Below are 15,359 nucleotides of genomic sequence, written 5' to 3'. Positions count from 1 at the left end.
CTGTCATTTTCCCTATGGGGACCGGTAAGCCATTTTCTTAGTTTAAGTAAAAGAATAAAGGGCTTCATAAGGGCTTATAAAACTGGTAGACATTTTTCTGGGCTAAAACGATTACTTTACTAAACATATTTGGCAGATTATAACTCTTATAGTTATTATAATCTTGGGGATTGTTTTAAAAAAACGGCAGGCACTGTATTGGACACCCTTTTCAGATGGGGGCCTTTTCTAGTCATAGGCAGAGCCTCATTTTCGCGCCACTAATGCGCAGTTGTTTTTGGAGAGCAAGGCATGCAGATGCATGTGTGAGGAGCTAAGAACCACTGAAAAAGCTTATAGAAGGCGTCATTTGGTATCGTATTCCCCTCTGGGCTTGGTTGGGTCTCAGCAAAGCAGATACCTGGGACTGTATAGGGGTTAAATGTAAAAACGGCTCCGGTTCCGTTATTTTAAGGGTTAAAGCTTTCAAATTTGGTGTGCAATACTTTTAAGGCTTTATGACACTGTGGTGAAAATTTGGTGAATTTTGAACAATTCCTTCATACTTTTTCACATATTCAGTAATAAAGTGTGTTCAGTTTAAAATTTAAAGTGACAGTAACGGTTTTATTTTAAAACGTTTTTTGTGCTTTGTTGACAAGTTTAAGCCTGTTTAACATGTCTGAACCATCAGATAAGCGATGTTCTATATGTATGAAAGCCAAGGTTTCTCCCCATTTAAATATATGTGATGATTGTGACATAGTGTCCAAAAAAAGTAGGGACAATGATGCCACAGATAATGATATTGCCCAAGATGATTCCTCAAATGAGGGGAGTAAGCATGGTACTGCATCATCCCCTTCTGTGTCTACACCAGTTTTGCCCACACAAGAGGCCCCTAGTACATCTAGTGCGCCCATACTTATTACCATGCAACAATTAACGGCTGTAATGGATAATTCTATTGCTAACATTTTATCCAAAATGCCTACTTATCAGAGAAAGCGCGATTGCTCTGTTTTAAACACTGAAGAGCAAGAGGACGCTGATGATAACTGTTCTGACATACCCTCACACCAATCTGAAGGGGCCAGGAGGGAGGTTTTGTCTGAGGGAGAAATTTCAGATTCAGGAAAAATTTCTCAACAAGCTGAACCTGATGTTGTAACATTTAAATTTAAACTAGAACATCTCCGCGCACTGCTTAAGGAGGTATTAGCTACTCTGGATGATTGTGACAATTTGGTCATTCCAGAGAAATTATGTAAGATGGACAAGTTCCTAGAGGTTCCGGTGCCCCCCGATGCTTTTCCTATACCCAAGCGGGTGACGGACATAGTAAATAAGGAGTGGGAAAGGCCCGGCATACCTTTTGTTCCTCCCCCTATATTTAAGAAATTATTTCCTATAGTCGACCCCAGAAAGGACTTATGGCAGACAGTCCCCAAGGTCGAGGGGGCGGTTTCAACTCTAAATAAACGCACTACTATTCCTATAGAAGATAGTTGTGCTTTCAAAGATCCTATGGATAAAAAATTAGAGGGTTTGCTTAAAAAGATGTTTGTTCAGCAAGGTTACCTTCTACAACCAATTTCATGCATTGTTCCTGTCACTACAGCAGCGTGTTTCTGGTTCGAGGAACTAGAAAAGTCGCTCAATAAAGAATCTTCGTATGAGGAGGTTATGGACAGAGTTCAAGCACTTAAATTGGCTAACTCTTTTATTTTAGATGCCGCTTTGCAATTAGCTAGATTAGCGGCGAAAAATTCAGGGTTTGCTATCGTGGCACGCAGAGCGCTTTGGCTAAAGTCTTGGTCAGCGGATGTGTCTTCCAAGACAAAATTGCTTAACATCCCTTTCAAGGGTAAAACACTGTTTGGTCCTGATTTGAAAGAGATTATTTCAGACATCACTGGGGGAAAGGGCCACACCCTTCCTCAGGATAGGTCCTTTAAGGCTAAAAATAAGCCTAATTTTCGTCCCTTTCGCAGAAACGGACCAGCCTCTAATTCTACATCCTCTAAGCAAGAGGGTAATACTTCTCAACCCAAACCAGCCTGGAGACCGATGCAAGGCTGGAACAAGGGTAAGCAGGCCAAGAAGCCTGCCACAGCTACCAAAACAGCATGAAGGGATGGCCCCCGATCCGGGACCGGATCTGGTGGGGGGCAGACTTTCTCTCTTTGCTCAGGCTTGGGCAAGAGATGTTCAGGATCCTTGGGCACTAGAAATAGTTTCTCAGGGTTATCTCCTAGAATTCAAGGAACTACCCCCAAGGGGAAGGTTCCACAGGTCTCAATTATCTTCAAACCAAATAAAAAGACAGGCATTCTTACATTGTGTAGAAGACCTGTTAAAGATGGGAGTAATTCATCCAGTTCCAATAGGAGAACAAGGGATGGGGTTTTACTCCAACCTGTTCATAGTTCCCAAAAAAGAGGGAACATTCAGACCAATTTTAGATCTCAAGATCCTAAACAAATTTCTCAGGGTTCCATCGTTCAAAATGGAAACCATTCGAACGATCCTTCCTACCATCCAGGAAGGTCAATTTATGACCACGGTGGATTTAAAGGATGCGTACCTACATATTCCTATCCACAAGGAACATCATCAGTTCCTAAGGTTCGCTTTTCTGGACAAGCATTACCAGTTTGTGGCACTTCCATTCGGATTAGCCACTGCTCCGAGAATTTTCACAAAGGTACTAGGGTCCCTTCTAGCAGTTCTAAGACCAAGGGGCATTGCAGTAGTACCTTACTTGGACGACATCCTGATTCAAGCGTCGTCTCTGTCAAAAGCAAAGGCTCATACGGACATCGTTCTAGCCTTTCTCAGATCTCACGGATGGAAAGTGAACATAGAAAAAAGTTCTCTGTCCCCGTCAACAAGAGTTCCCTTCTTGGGAACAATAATAGATTCCTTAGAAATGAGGATTTTTCTGACAGAGGTCAGAAAATCAAAACTTCTTAGCTCTTGTCAAGTACTTCATTCTGTTCTTCATCCTTCCATAGCGCAGTGCATGGAAGTAATAGGATTGATGGTTGCAGCAATGGACATAGTTCCTTTTGCACAAATTCATCTAAGACCATTACAACTGTGCATGCTCAGACAGTGGAATGGGGATTATACAGACTTGTCTCCGACGATTCAAGTAGATCAAAGGACCAGAGATTCACTCCGTTGGTGGCTGATCCTGGACAACCTGTCACAGGGAATGAGCTTCCGCAGACCAGAGTGGGTCATTGTCACGACCGACGCCAGTCTGGTGGGCTGGGGCGCGGTCTGGGAACCCCTGAAAGCTCAGGGTCTATGGTCTCGGGAAGAATCTCTTCTCCCGATAAACATTCTGGAACTGAGAGCGATATTCAATGCTCTCAAAGCTTGGCCTCATCTAGCAAAGGCCAAATTCATAAGGTTTCAATCAGACAACATGACGACTGTTGCATATATCAACCATCAGGGGGGAACAAGGAGTTCCCTGGCGATGGAGGAAGTGACCAAGATAATTCAATGGGCGGAGGATCACTCCTGCCACTTGTCTGCAATCCACATCCCAGGAGTGGAAAATTGGGAAGCGGATTTTCTGAGTCGTCAGACCTTCCATCCGGGGGAGTGGGAACTCCATCCGGAAATCTTTGCCCAAATAACTCAATTATGGGGCATTCCAGACATGGATCTGATGGCCTCTCGTCAGAACTTCAAGGTTCCTTGTTACGGGTCCAGATCCAGGGATCCCAAGGCGACTCTAGTGGATGCACTAGTAGCACCTTGGACCTTCAACCTAGCTTATGTATTCCCACCGTTTCCTCTCATTCCCAGGCTGGTAGCCAGGATCAATCAGGAGAGGGCTTCGGTGATCTTGATAGCTCCTGCGTGGCCACGCAGGACTTGGTATGCAGACCTGGTGAATATGTCATCTGCTCCACCATGGAAGCTACCTTTGAGACAGGACCTTCTTGTTCAAGGTCTATTTGAACATCCGAATCTGGTTTCCCTCCAACTGACTGCTTGGAGATTGAACGCTTGATTTTATCAAAGCGTGGGTTTTCAGATTCCGTAATAGATACTCTTATTCAGGCTAGAAAGCCTGTAACTAGAAAGATTTACCATAAAATATGGAAAAAATATATCTGTTGGTGTGAATCTAAAGGATTCCCATGGAACAAGATAAAAATTCCTAAGATTCTATCCTTTCTACAAGATGGTTTGGAGAAAGGATTATCTGCAAGTTCTCTGAAGGGACAGATCTCTGCTTTATCTGTTTTACTTCACAAAAGGCTGGCAGCTGTGCCAGACGTTCAAGCGTTTGTTCAGGCTCTGGTTAGAATCAAGCCTGTTTACAGACCTTTGACTCCTCCCTGGAGTCTTAATCTAGTTCTTTCAGTTCTTCAAGGGGTTCCGTTTGAACCCTTACATTCCGTAGATATTAAGTTATTATCTTGGAAAGTTTTGTTTTTGGTTGCAATTTCTTCTGCTAGAAGAGTTTCTGAGTTATCTGCTCTGCAGTGTTCTCCGCCCTATCTGGTGTTCCATGCAGATAAGGTGGTTTTGCGTACTAAGCCTGGTTTTCTTCCGAAAGTTGTTTCCAACAAAAATATTAACCAGGAGATTGTTGTACCTTCTTTGTGTCCGAATCCAGTTTCAAAGAAGGAACGTTTGTTACACAATTTGGACGTAGTCCGTGCTCTAAAATTCTATTTAGAGGCTACTAAAGATTTCAGACAAACATTTTCTTTGTTTGTTGTTTATTCTGGTAAAAGGAGAGGTCAAAAAGCAACTTCTACCTCTCTTTCTTTTTGGCTTAAAAGCATTATCCGATTGGCTTATGAGACTGCCGGACGGCAGCCTCCTGAAAGAATCACAGCTCATTCCACTAGGGCTGTGGCTTCCACATGGGCCTTCAAGAACGAGGCTTCTGTTGACCAGATATGTAAGGCAGCGACTTGGTCTTCACTGCACACTTTTGCCAAATTTTACAAATTTGATACTTTTGCTTCTTCAGAGGCTATTTTTGGGAGAAAGGTTTTGCAAGCCGTGGTGCCTTCCATTTAGGTGACCTGATTTGCTCCCTCCCTTCATCCGTGTCCTAAAGCTTTGGTATTGGTTCCCACAAGTAAGGATGACGCCGTGGACCGGACACACCTATGTTGGAGAAAACAGAATTTATGCTTACCTGATAAATTACTTTCTCCAACGGTGTGTCCGGTCCACGGCCCGCCCTGGTTTTTTTAATCAGGTCTGATGAATTATTTTCTCTAACTACAGTCACCACGGTATCATATGGTTTCTCCTATGCATATTTCCTCCTGTACGTCGGTCGAATGACTGGGGTAGGCGGAGTCTAGGAGGGATCATGTGACCAGCTTTGCTGGGCTCTTTGCCATTTCCTGTTGGGAAGGAGAATATCCCACAAGTAAGGATGACGCCGTGGACCGGACACACCGTTGGAGAAAGTAATTTATCAGGTAAGCATAAATTCTGTTTTCTACTCTGTCTAAATGTACAACTATACCTATTCAGGACAGTTGTGCTTTCAAAGATCCTATGGATAAAAAATTAGAGGGTCTTCTGAAGAAAATATTTGTTCATCAAGTTTTTTCTCTTCAAACTATTGCTTGCATCGTTCCTGTAACTACTGCAGCTGCTTTCTGGTTTGAGGCTCTAGAAGAGGCTCTTCAGATGGAGAGATTTTGGATAGCATTAAGGCTCTTAAGTTGGCTAATTCTTTTATTACAGATGCTGCATTTCAACTGGCTAAATTAGTGGCAAAAAGTTCAGGTGTTGCCATTTTAGCACGCAGGGCGTTATGGCTTAAGTCCTGGTCTGCTGATGTGTCATCCAAATCTAAACTTTTGAGCATCCCTTTCAAAGGAAAGACCCTATTCGGGCCTGAACTGAAAGAGATTATTTCAGACATCCCTTCCTCAGGATATATCAAATAAGATGAAGATCAAACAAAGTAATTTTCGTTCCTTTCTGAACTTCCGTTTCGGCTTCCTCTGCTGCAAAGTAAGAGGGGAATTTTGCCCAATCCAATTGAGTCTGGAGACCTAACCAGGCTTGGAACAAGGGTAAACAGGCCAAGAAGCCTGCAGCTGCCTCTAAGACAGCATGAAGGGGTAGCCCCCGATCCGGGACCGGATCTAGTAGGGGGCAAACTCTGTCTCTTCGCTCAGGCTTGGGCAAGAGATGTTCATGATCCCTGGGCTTTAGAAATTGTGTCCCAGGGATATCTTCTGGAATTCAAAGACTCCCTTCATATTTCTCGATTGTCTGTAAACCAGACAAAGAGCGAGGCGTTCTTACGCTGTTTAGAAGATCTGCTTACCATGGAGGTGATCCGCCCAGTCCCAAAAGAGGAACAGGGACTAGGGTTCTACTCAAACCTGTTTGTGGTTCCCAAAAAAGAGGGAACTTTCAGACCAATCTTGGATCTAAAATTCTAAACAAGTTCCTCAAGGTTCCATCATTCAAGATGGAGACCATTCGGACTATTCTGCCTCTGATCCAGGAAGGTCAATATATGACTACCGTGGACTTAAAGGATGCGTATCTATACATCCCTATTCACAGAAATCATCATCAATTTCTCAGATTTGCCTTTCTAAACAGGCATTACCAGTTTGTGGCTCTTCCCTTCGGGTCAGCCACGGCTCCAAGAATTTTCACAAAGGTGCTAGGGTCCCTTTGGCGGTTCTACGACCTTGGGGCATAGCAGTGGCGCCTTATCTAGACGACATCTTAATTCAGGCGTCGACTTTTCAGCTAGCCAAGTCTCATACGGACATTGTGTTGGCTTTTCTGAGATCTCACGGGTGGAAGGTGAACATAAAAAAGAGTTCTCTCTTCCCTCTCACAAGAGTTTCCTTTCTGGGGACTCTGATAGATTCGGAAGAAATGATAATATTTCTGACGGAAGTCAGAAAATCAAAACTCTCAACCACTTGCCGAACTCTTCATTCCATTCCTCGGCCATCTGTGGCTTAGTGTATGGAGGTAATCAGACTCATGGTAGCGGCAATGGACATAGTTCCTTTTGCCCGCCTACACCTCAGACCACTGCAACTATGCATGCTCAAACAGTGGAATGGGGATTATGCAGACCAGGAGACCAGATATTCTCTTCTCTGGTGGTTGTCTCAGGACCACCTGTCTCAGGGAATATACTTCCACAGGCTAGAGTGGCTCATTGTAACAACAGATGCCAGCCTGCTAGGCTGGGGTGCAGTCTGGAACTCCCTGAAAGCACAGGGCTTATGGTCTCAGGAGGAATCTCTTCTTCCGATAAACATCCTAGAACTGAGAGCGATATTCAAGGCACTTCAGGCATGGCCTCAGCTTGCTGCAGCCAAATTCATCAGGTTTCAGTCGGACAACATCACGACTGTAGCTTTTATCAATCATCAAGGAGGAACAAGGAGTTCTCTAGCGATGATGGAGGTAACCAAAATAATCCGATGAGCAGAGGATCACTCTTGCCATCTCTCAGCAGTCCACATTCCAGGAGTAGAGCACTGGGAGGCAGATTTTCTAAGTCGTCAGACTTTTCATCCGGGGGAGTGGGAACTCCATCTGGAGGTATTTGCTCAGCTGATTCAGCTATGGGGCACACCAGAATTAGATCTGATGGCGTTGCGTCAGAATGCCAAACTTCCTTGTTACGGGTCCAGGTCCCGGGATCCCAAGGCGGTACTGATAGATGCTCTAGCAGTACCTTGGTCCTTCAATCTGGCCTACGTATTTCCACCGCTTCCTCTCCTTCCACGTCTGGTTGCCAGAATCAAGCAGGAGAGAGCTTTGATGATTCTGATAGCACCTGCGTGGCCACACAAGACTTGGTATGCAGTCCTAGTGGGCATGTCCTCGGTTCCACCGTGGACCCTGCCAATGAGGCGGGACCTTCTAATCCAAGGTCCGTTCTCACATCCAAATCTAGTTTCTCTGCGTCTGTGAGCTTGGAGATTGAACATCTAGTTCTATTAAAGCGTGGGTTCTCTGAGTCGGTCATTGATACCCTGATTCAGGCTAGAAAGCCTGTCACCAGGAAGATCTATCATAAGATTTGACGCAAATATCTTTATTGGTGTAAATCCAAAGGTTACTCGTGGAGTAAGATTAGGATTCCTGGAATATTGTCTTTTCTCCAAGAGGGTTTGGAGAAGGAATTATCAGCTAGTTCTCTAAAAGGACAAATATCTTCTTTGTCTATTCTACTACACAAACGTCTGGCAGATGTCCCAGACGTTCAAACTTTTAGTCAGGCTTTGGTCAGAATTAAGCCTGTATTTAAGCCTGCTGCTCCGCCTTGGAGCCTAAACTTAGTCCTTAGAGTTCTTCAAGGGGTTCCGTATGAACATATGCATTCCATAGATATTAAATTTCTATCTTGGAAAGTTTTGTTCTTAGTTGCTATCTCTTCGGCTCGAAGAGTTTCTGAGCTATCTGCTTTACAGTGTGATTCCCCTTATCTTATTTTCCATTCAGATAAGGTGGTTTTGTGTACCAAACCTGGTTTTCTTCCTAAGGTTGTTTCTAATAAGAATATCAATCAAGAGATTGTTGTTCCTTCTCTGTGTCCTAATCCTTCATCAAAGAAGGAACGTCTGTTGCACAATCTTGATGTGGTTCGTGCTTTAAAGTTCTACTTACAAGAACCAAAGATTTCCGTCAAACATCTTCATTGTTTGTTGTCTATTCTGGTAAGCGGAGAGGCCAAAAGGCTACGGCTACCTCTCTTTCCTTTTGGCTGAAAAGCATCATGCGTTTGGCCTATGAGACTGCTGGACAGCAGCCTCCTGAAAGAATTACTGCTCATTCTACTAGAGCTGTGGCTTCCACACGGGCTTTTAAAAATGAGGCTTCTGTTGAACAGATTTGTAAGGCGGCGACTTGGTCTTCGCTTCATACTTTTTCCAAATTTTCCAAATTTGATACTTTTGCTTCTTCGGAGGCTATTTTTTGGAGAAAGGTTCTACAAGCAGTGGTGCCTTCCGTTTAAGGTCCCTGTCTTGTCCCTCCCTTCATCCGTGTCCTAAAGCTTTGGTATTGGTATCCCACAAGTAAGGATGAATCCGTGGACTCGATACATCTTACAACAGAAAACATAATTTATGCTTACCTGATACATTTATTTCTCTTGTGATGTATCGAGTCCACGGCCCGCCCTGTTTATTACGACAGGCATATATATTTTTATTTTTTAAACTTTCAGTCACCACTGCACCCTATGGTTTCTCCTTTTTCTTCCTAGCCTTCGGTCGAATGACTGGGGGGTGGAGCTAAGGGGGGAGCTATATAGACAGCTCTGCTGTGGGTGCTCTCTTTGCCACTTCCTGCAGGGAAGGAGAATATCCCACAAGTAAGGATGAATCCGTGGACTCGATACATCACAAGAGAAATAAATTTATCAGGTAAGCATAAAACATAATTTATGCTTACCTGATAAATTTATTTCTCTTGTGGTGTATCCAGTCCACGGATCATCCATTACTTGTGGGATATTCTCCTTCCCAACAGGAAGCTGCAAGAGGATCACCCACAGCAGAGCTGTCTATATAGCTCCTCCCCTAACTGCCACTACCAGTCATTCGACCAAAGACAAGCAAGAGAAAGGAGAAACTATAGGGTGCAGTGGTGACTTAAAAATAAAATACACCTGCCTTAAAATGACAGGGCGGGCCGTGGACTGGATACACCACAAGAGAAATAAATTTATCAGGTAAGCATAAATTATGTTTTCTCTTGTAAGGTGTATCCAGTCCACGGATCATCCATTACTTGTGGGATACCAATACCAAAGCTATAGGACACCGATGAAGTGAGGGACAAGGCAGGTGCTTAAATGGAAGGCACCACTGCCTGCAAGACCTTTCTCCCAAAAATAGCCTCCGAAGAAGCAAAAGTATCAAATTTTAAAAACCCATGTGGAAGCTACCGCTCTAGTAGAATGAGCTGTAATCCTTTCAGGAGGCTGCAGGCCAGCAGTCTCATAAGCTAAGCGTATTATACTCCTTAGCCAAAAGAAAGAGAGGTTGCCGAAGCCTTTTGGCCTCTCCTCTGTCCAGAGTAGACAACAAAAAATGCAGATGTTTGACGAAAATATTTAGTAGCTTGTAAATAAAACTTTAAAGCACGAACCACATCAAAATTGTGTAAAAGACGTTCCTTCTTTGAAAAAGGATTAGGACACAGTGACGGTACAACAATCTCCTGATTGATATTTTTATTAGATACCACCTTAGGTAAAAAACCAGGTTTGGTACGTAACACTACCTTATCTGCATGAAAAATTAGATAAGGGGAATCACATTGTAAAGCAGATAACTCCGAAACTCTTCGAGCCGAGGAGATAGCTACTAAAAACAGAACCTTCCAGGATAAGAGCTTAATATCTATGGAATGCAAAGGTTCAAACGGAACCCCTTGAAGAACCTTAAGAACTAAATTTAAACTCCAAGGCTGAGCAACAGGTTTAAACACAGGCTTGATTCTGACTAAAGCCTGACAAAATGCCTGCACGTCTGGAACCTCAGTCAGACATTTGTGCAAAAGAATAGACAGCAGAAATCTGTCCTTTTAAGGAACTAGCTGACAAACCCTTCTCTAATCCTTCTTGGAGAAAAGATAATATCCTAGGAATCCTGACCTTACTCCATGAGTAACCCTTGGATTCACACCAATGAAGATATTTACACCATATCTTATGATAGATTTTCCTGGTGACAGGCTTTCGCGCCTGTATTAAGGTATCAATGACCGACTCGGAGGAACCACGCTTTGATAAAATCAAGCGTTCAATCTCCAAGCAGTCAGCCGCAGAGAAATTAGATTTGGATGGTTGAAAGGACCCTGAAGTAGAAGGTCCTGCCTCAGAGGCAGAGTCCATGGTGGAAAGGATGACATGTCCACCAGATCTGCATACCAAGTCCTGTGTGGCCACGCAGGTGCTATCAAAATTACCGATGCTCTCTCCTGTTTGATCTTGGCAATCAGACGAGGGAGCAGAGGAAGCGGTGGAAACACATAAGCCAGGTTGAAGGACCAAGGCGCTGCTAGAGCATCTATTAGCGTTGCCTTGGGATCCCTGGACCTGGATCCATAACAAGGAAGCTTGGCGTTCTGGCAAGACGCCATGAGATCCAATTCTGTTTTGCCCCAACCTTGAATCCACTGTGCAAACACCTCCGGATGGAGCTCCCACTCCCCCGGATGAAAAGTCTGACGACTTAGAAAATCTGCCTCCCAGTTCTCTACTCCTGGGATATGGATAGCTGATAGATGGCAAGAGTGAATCTCTGCCCATTGAATTATCTTTGAAACCTCCAACATCGCTAGGGAACAACTTGTTCCCCCTTGATGCTTGATGTAAGCTACAGTCGTGATGTTGTCCGACTGAAATCTGATGAACCTCACTGCCGCTAGCTCAGGCCAAGCCTGAAGAGCATTGAATATCGCTCTTAGTTCCAGAATGTTTATTGGAAGGAGTGCCTCCTCCTGAGTCCACAAACCCTAAGCCTTCAGAGAGTTCCAGACTGCACCCCAGCCCAGAAGGCTAGCATCTGTTGTTACTATTGTCCAATCTAGCCTTTGGACAGATGGACCCGAGATAGCCACCAGAGAAGAGAATCCCTGGTCTCTTGATCCAGATTTAGTAGAGGGGACAAATCTGTGTAATCCCCATTCCACTGACTGAGCATGCAGAGTTGCAGCGGTCTGAGATGTAGGCGGGCAAACAGAACTATGTCCATTGCCGCTACCATTAAGCCGATTACTTCCATACACTGAGCCACCAAAGGGCGAGAAGTATAATAAAGAACACGGCAGGAATTTAGAAGTTTTGACAACCTGTCCTCTGTCAGGTAAATCCTCATTTCTACAGAATCTATCAGAGTTCCCAGGAAGGAAACTCTTGTGAGAGGGGAGAGAGAACTCTTCTTTTCATTCACTTTCCACCCATGAGACCTCAGGAATGCCAGAACAATGTCCGTATGGGACTTGGCAATTTGGAAATTCTACGCCTGTATCAGAATGTCGTCTAAGTAAGGGGCTACTGCTATGCCCCGTGGCTTTAGGACCGCCAGAAGTGACCCCAGAACCTTCATAAAGATTCTTGGTGCCGTAGCTAACCCAAAGGGAAGAGCCACAAACTGGTAATGCCTGTCTAGGAAGGCGAACCTGAGAAACCGATGATGATCTTTGTGTATCGGAATGTGAAGATAAGAATCCTTTAAGTCCACGGTAGTCATGTATTGACCCTCCTGGATCATAGGTAGGATGGTTCGAATAGTCTCCATCTTGAAAGTTGGGACCGTGAGAAATTTGTTTAGGATCTTGAGATCTAAGATTGGTCTGAAGGTTCCTATAAAAAGTGTATATAGGAGCGCCTACAGGCTAAGGTAAATCACAGGGCTAAAAATAGGTCAAAGGATGATAGAAAAAACAGCTAAAATAGTAAAACAATCCTGACCAATACTCCGTGTAAAATCGTTTTAATCTATTTAATCAATAGGGTAATACACAATCATCTAATGAAAACTTTTTGCATATTGTGATTTTTTGTTTGATTTTTGTTTGATTTTGTCTTTTTCTGATACATTGGACACAATTTTGAGTGTTTTATTCACTGGTTCACCAATAGATATTATCCCTTCTTTATGGTTTAATAATAGATATTATTTTTAATATTGTACCAACCTCAACTAGACCATCTGTGGATCTAGTTGCATTTAATATTGCCCAAGATTTGTTAATAAGATATTTTTTACATTTTTAACCATTATGGTCCTTTAAGGATCATTACTATTCTTCTGTGGAAATTTTACTAGTGTGCTCTATTACATTTTCATTGCAATTGTAATTTTATTGTATTTGTCCATATTTTGAAATATCATCGGTATACATTAGATGATTGTGTATTACCCTATTGATTAAAACGATTTTACACAGAGTATTTGGTCAGGATTGTTTTTCTATTTTAGCTGTTTTTTCTATCATCCTTTGACCTATTTTTAGCCCTGTGATATACCTTAGCCTGTAGGCGCTCCTATATACACTTTTTATAGTAACTATCCATCAGATCTGATAGGGGATCTTCCTTATAGTGAAGCAGGTATATTAGTCATTTTAGGCGCTGGAAACTTAATCTCTGTTGTTTATGGTCTGAAGGTTCCCTCTTTCTTGGGAACCACAAAGAGATTTGAATAGAACACAATGTAAGAATGCCTCTCTCTTTATCTGGTCTGCAGATAATTGTGAGAGGTGAAATCTTCCTTTTGGGGAAGAAGCTTTGAAGTCCAGAAGATATCCCTGGGACACAATTTCCAACGCCCAGGGATCCTGGACATCTCTTGCCCAAACCTGGGAGAAGAGAGAAAGTCTGCCCCCTACTAGATCCGTTTCCGGATCGGGGGCTGATCTTTCATGCTGTCTTAGAGGCAGCAGCAGGCTTCTTGGCCTGCTAACCTTTGTTCCAGGCCTGGTTAGGTCCCCAGACCGGCTTGGACTGGGCAAAATTTCCCTCTTGTTTTGCATTAGAGGGAGTTGATGCCGCGCTCGTCTTAAAGTTTCGAAAGTAACGAAAATTAGTTTGTTTGGTCCTTAATTTATTAGACCTATCCTGAGGAAGGGCATGACCTTTTCCTCCAGTAATATCAGAAATGATCTCCTTCAGTCCAGGCCTGAATAGGGTGTGCCCCTTGAAGGGAATGTTGAGAAGCTTAGACTTTGAAGTAACGTCAGCTGACCAGGATTTAAGCCATAGCGCCCTACGCGCCTGTATAGCAAAACCTGAGTTCTTAGCCGTTAGTTTGGTTAAATGAACAACGGCGTCAGAAACAAATGAATTGGCTAGCTTAAGCGCTTTAAGCTTGTCAAGTATATCATCCAATGGAGTTTCTACCTGTAAGGCCTCTTCCAGAGACTCAAACCAGAAGGCCGCAGCAGCAGTGACCGGGGCAATGCATGCAAGAGGCTGGAGAATAAAACCTTGTTGAATAAACATTTTCTTAAGGTAACCCTCTAACTTTTTATGCATTGGATCTAGGAAAGCACAACTGTCCTCGACGGGAATAGTTGTACGCTTAGCTAGGGTAGAAACTGCTCCCTCCACCTTAGGGACTGTTTGCCATAAGTCCCGTGTAGCGGCATCTATTGGAAACATTTTCTTAAAAATAGGAGGGGGAGAGAATGGTACACCTGGTCTATCCCATTCCTTAGAAATAATTTCTGAAAACCTTTTAGGTATTGGAAAAACATCCGTGTAAACAGGCACTGCATAGTATTTATCCAATCTACACAATTTCTCTGGCACTATAATGGTGTCACAGTCATCCAGAGTAGCTAAAAACCTCCCTGAGCAACACGCGGAGGTGTTCAAGCTTAAATTTAAATGTAGACATATCAGAATCAGGTTGAAGCATCTTCCCTGAGTCAGAAAAATCACCCACAGATAGAAGCTCTCCTGCCTCAGCTTCTGCATATTGTGAGGGGATATCAGACATAGCTACTAAAGCGTCAGAGAGCTCTGTATTTTTTCTAGTCCCAGAGCTGTCTCGCTTTCCTTGTAACCCTGGTAGTTTGGACAATACCGCTGTAAGGGTATGATCCATAACTGCCGCCATGTCTTGTAAAGTAAACGCCATGGGCGCACTAGATGTACTTGGCGCCACTTGAGCGGGAGTCCCTTGAGCGGGAGTCAAAGGTTCTGACACGTGGGGCGAGTTAGTCGGCATAACTTCCCCCTTGTCAATTTCCTCTGGTGATAAATCTTTTAAAGACAGAATATGATCTTTATAACTTAAAGTAAAATCAGTACATTTGGTACACATTCTAAGAGGGGGTTCCACAATGGCTTCTAAACATAATGAACAAGGAGTTTCCTCTATGTCAGACATGTTTAAACAGACTAGCAATGAGACCAGCAAGCTTGGAAAACACTTTGATAAATGTAAACAAGCAAAAAATAAAAACGGTAATGTGCCTTTAAGAGAAACAAAATTTGTCAGAAATTGAAAAACAGTGATAAAAAGCAGTAAATCTTACGAAATTTTTACAGTGTGTATAATAGACTAACAGAGCATTGCACCCACTTGCAAATGGATGATTAAACCCTTAGTTTCAAAACCGGATAAAAAAAAACATATAAACGTTTTTTAACAGTCACAACAAACTGCCACAGCTCTGCTGTGGCCTTACCTGCACATACAATGACTTTTGAAGGCACAAAAACACTTTGTAGAGGCCCTAAGTGTTCAGGGGACTCCTTCAAGGAAGCTGGAAGTCTCAAGCTGCAAAAACTACTGCACGATTTAGGCCTGAAATTAGGCCCCTCCCAACCACATCTCTCTAGCTACTTCCTATCGTGTCGAGAGCTGCAA

This window comes from Bombina bombina, chromosome 1 (assembly GCF_027579735.1).
Source record: "Bombina bombina isolate aBomBom1 chromosome 1, aBomBom1.pri, whole genome shotgun sequence".
In the NCBI taxonomy this organism is placed as follows: domain Eukaryota; kingdom Metazoa; phylum Chordata; class Amphibia; order Anura; family Bombinatoridae; genus Bombina; species Bombina bombina.
This window is presented reverse-complemented; position numbering follows the sequence as displayed.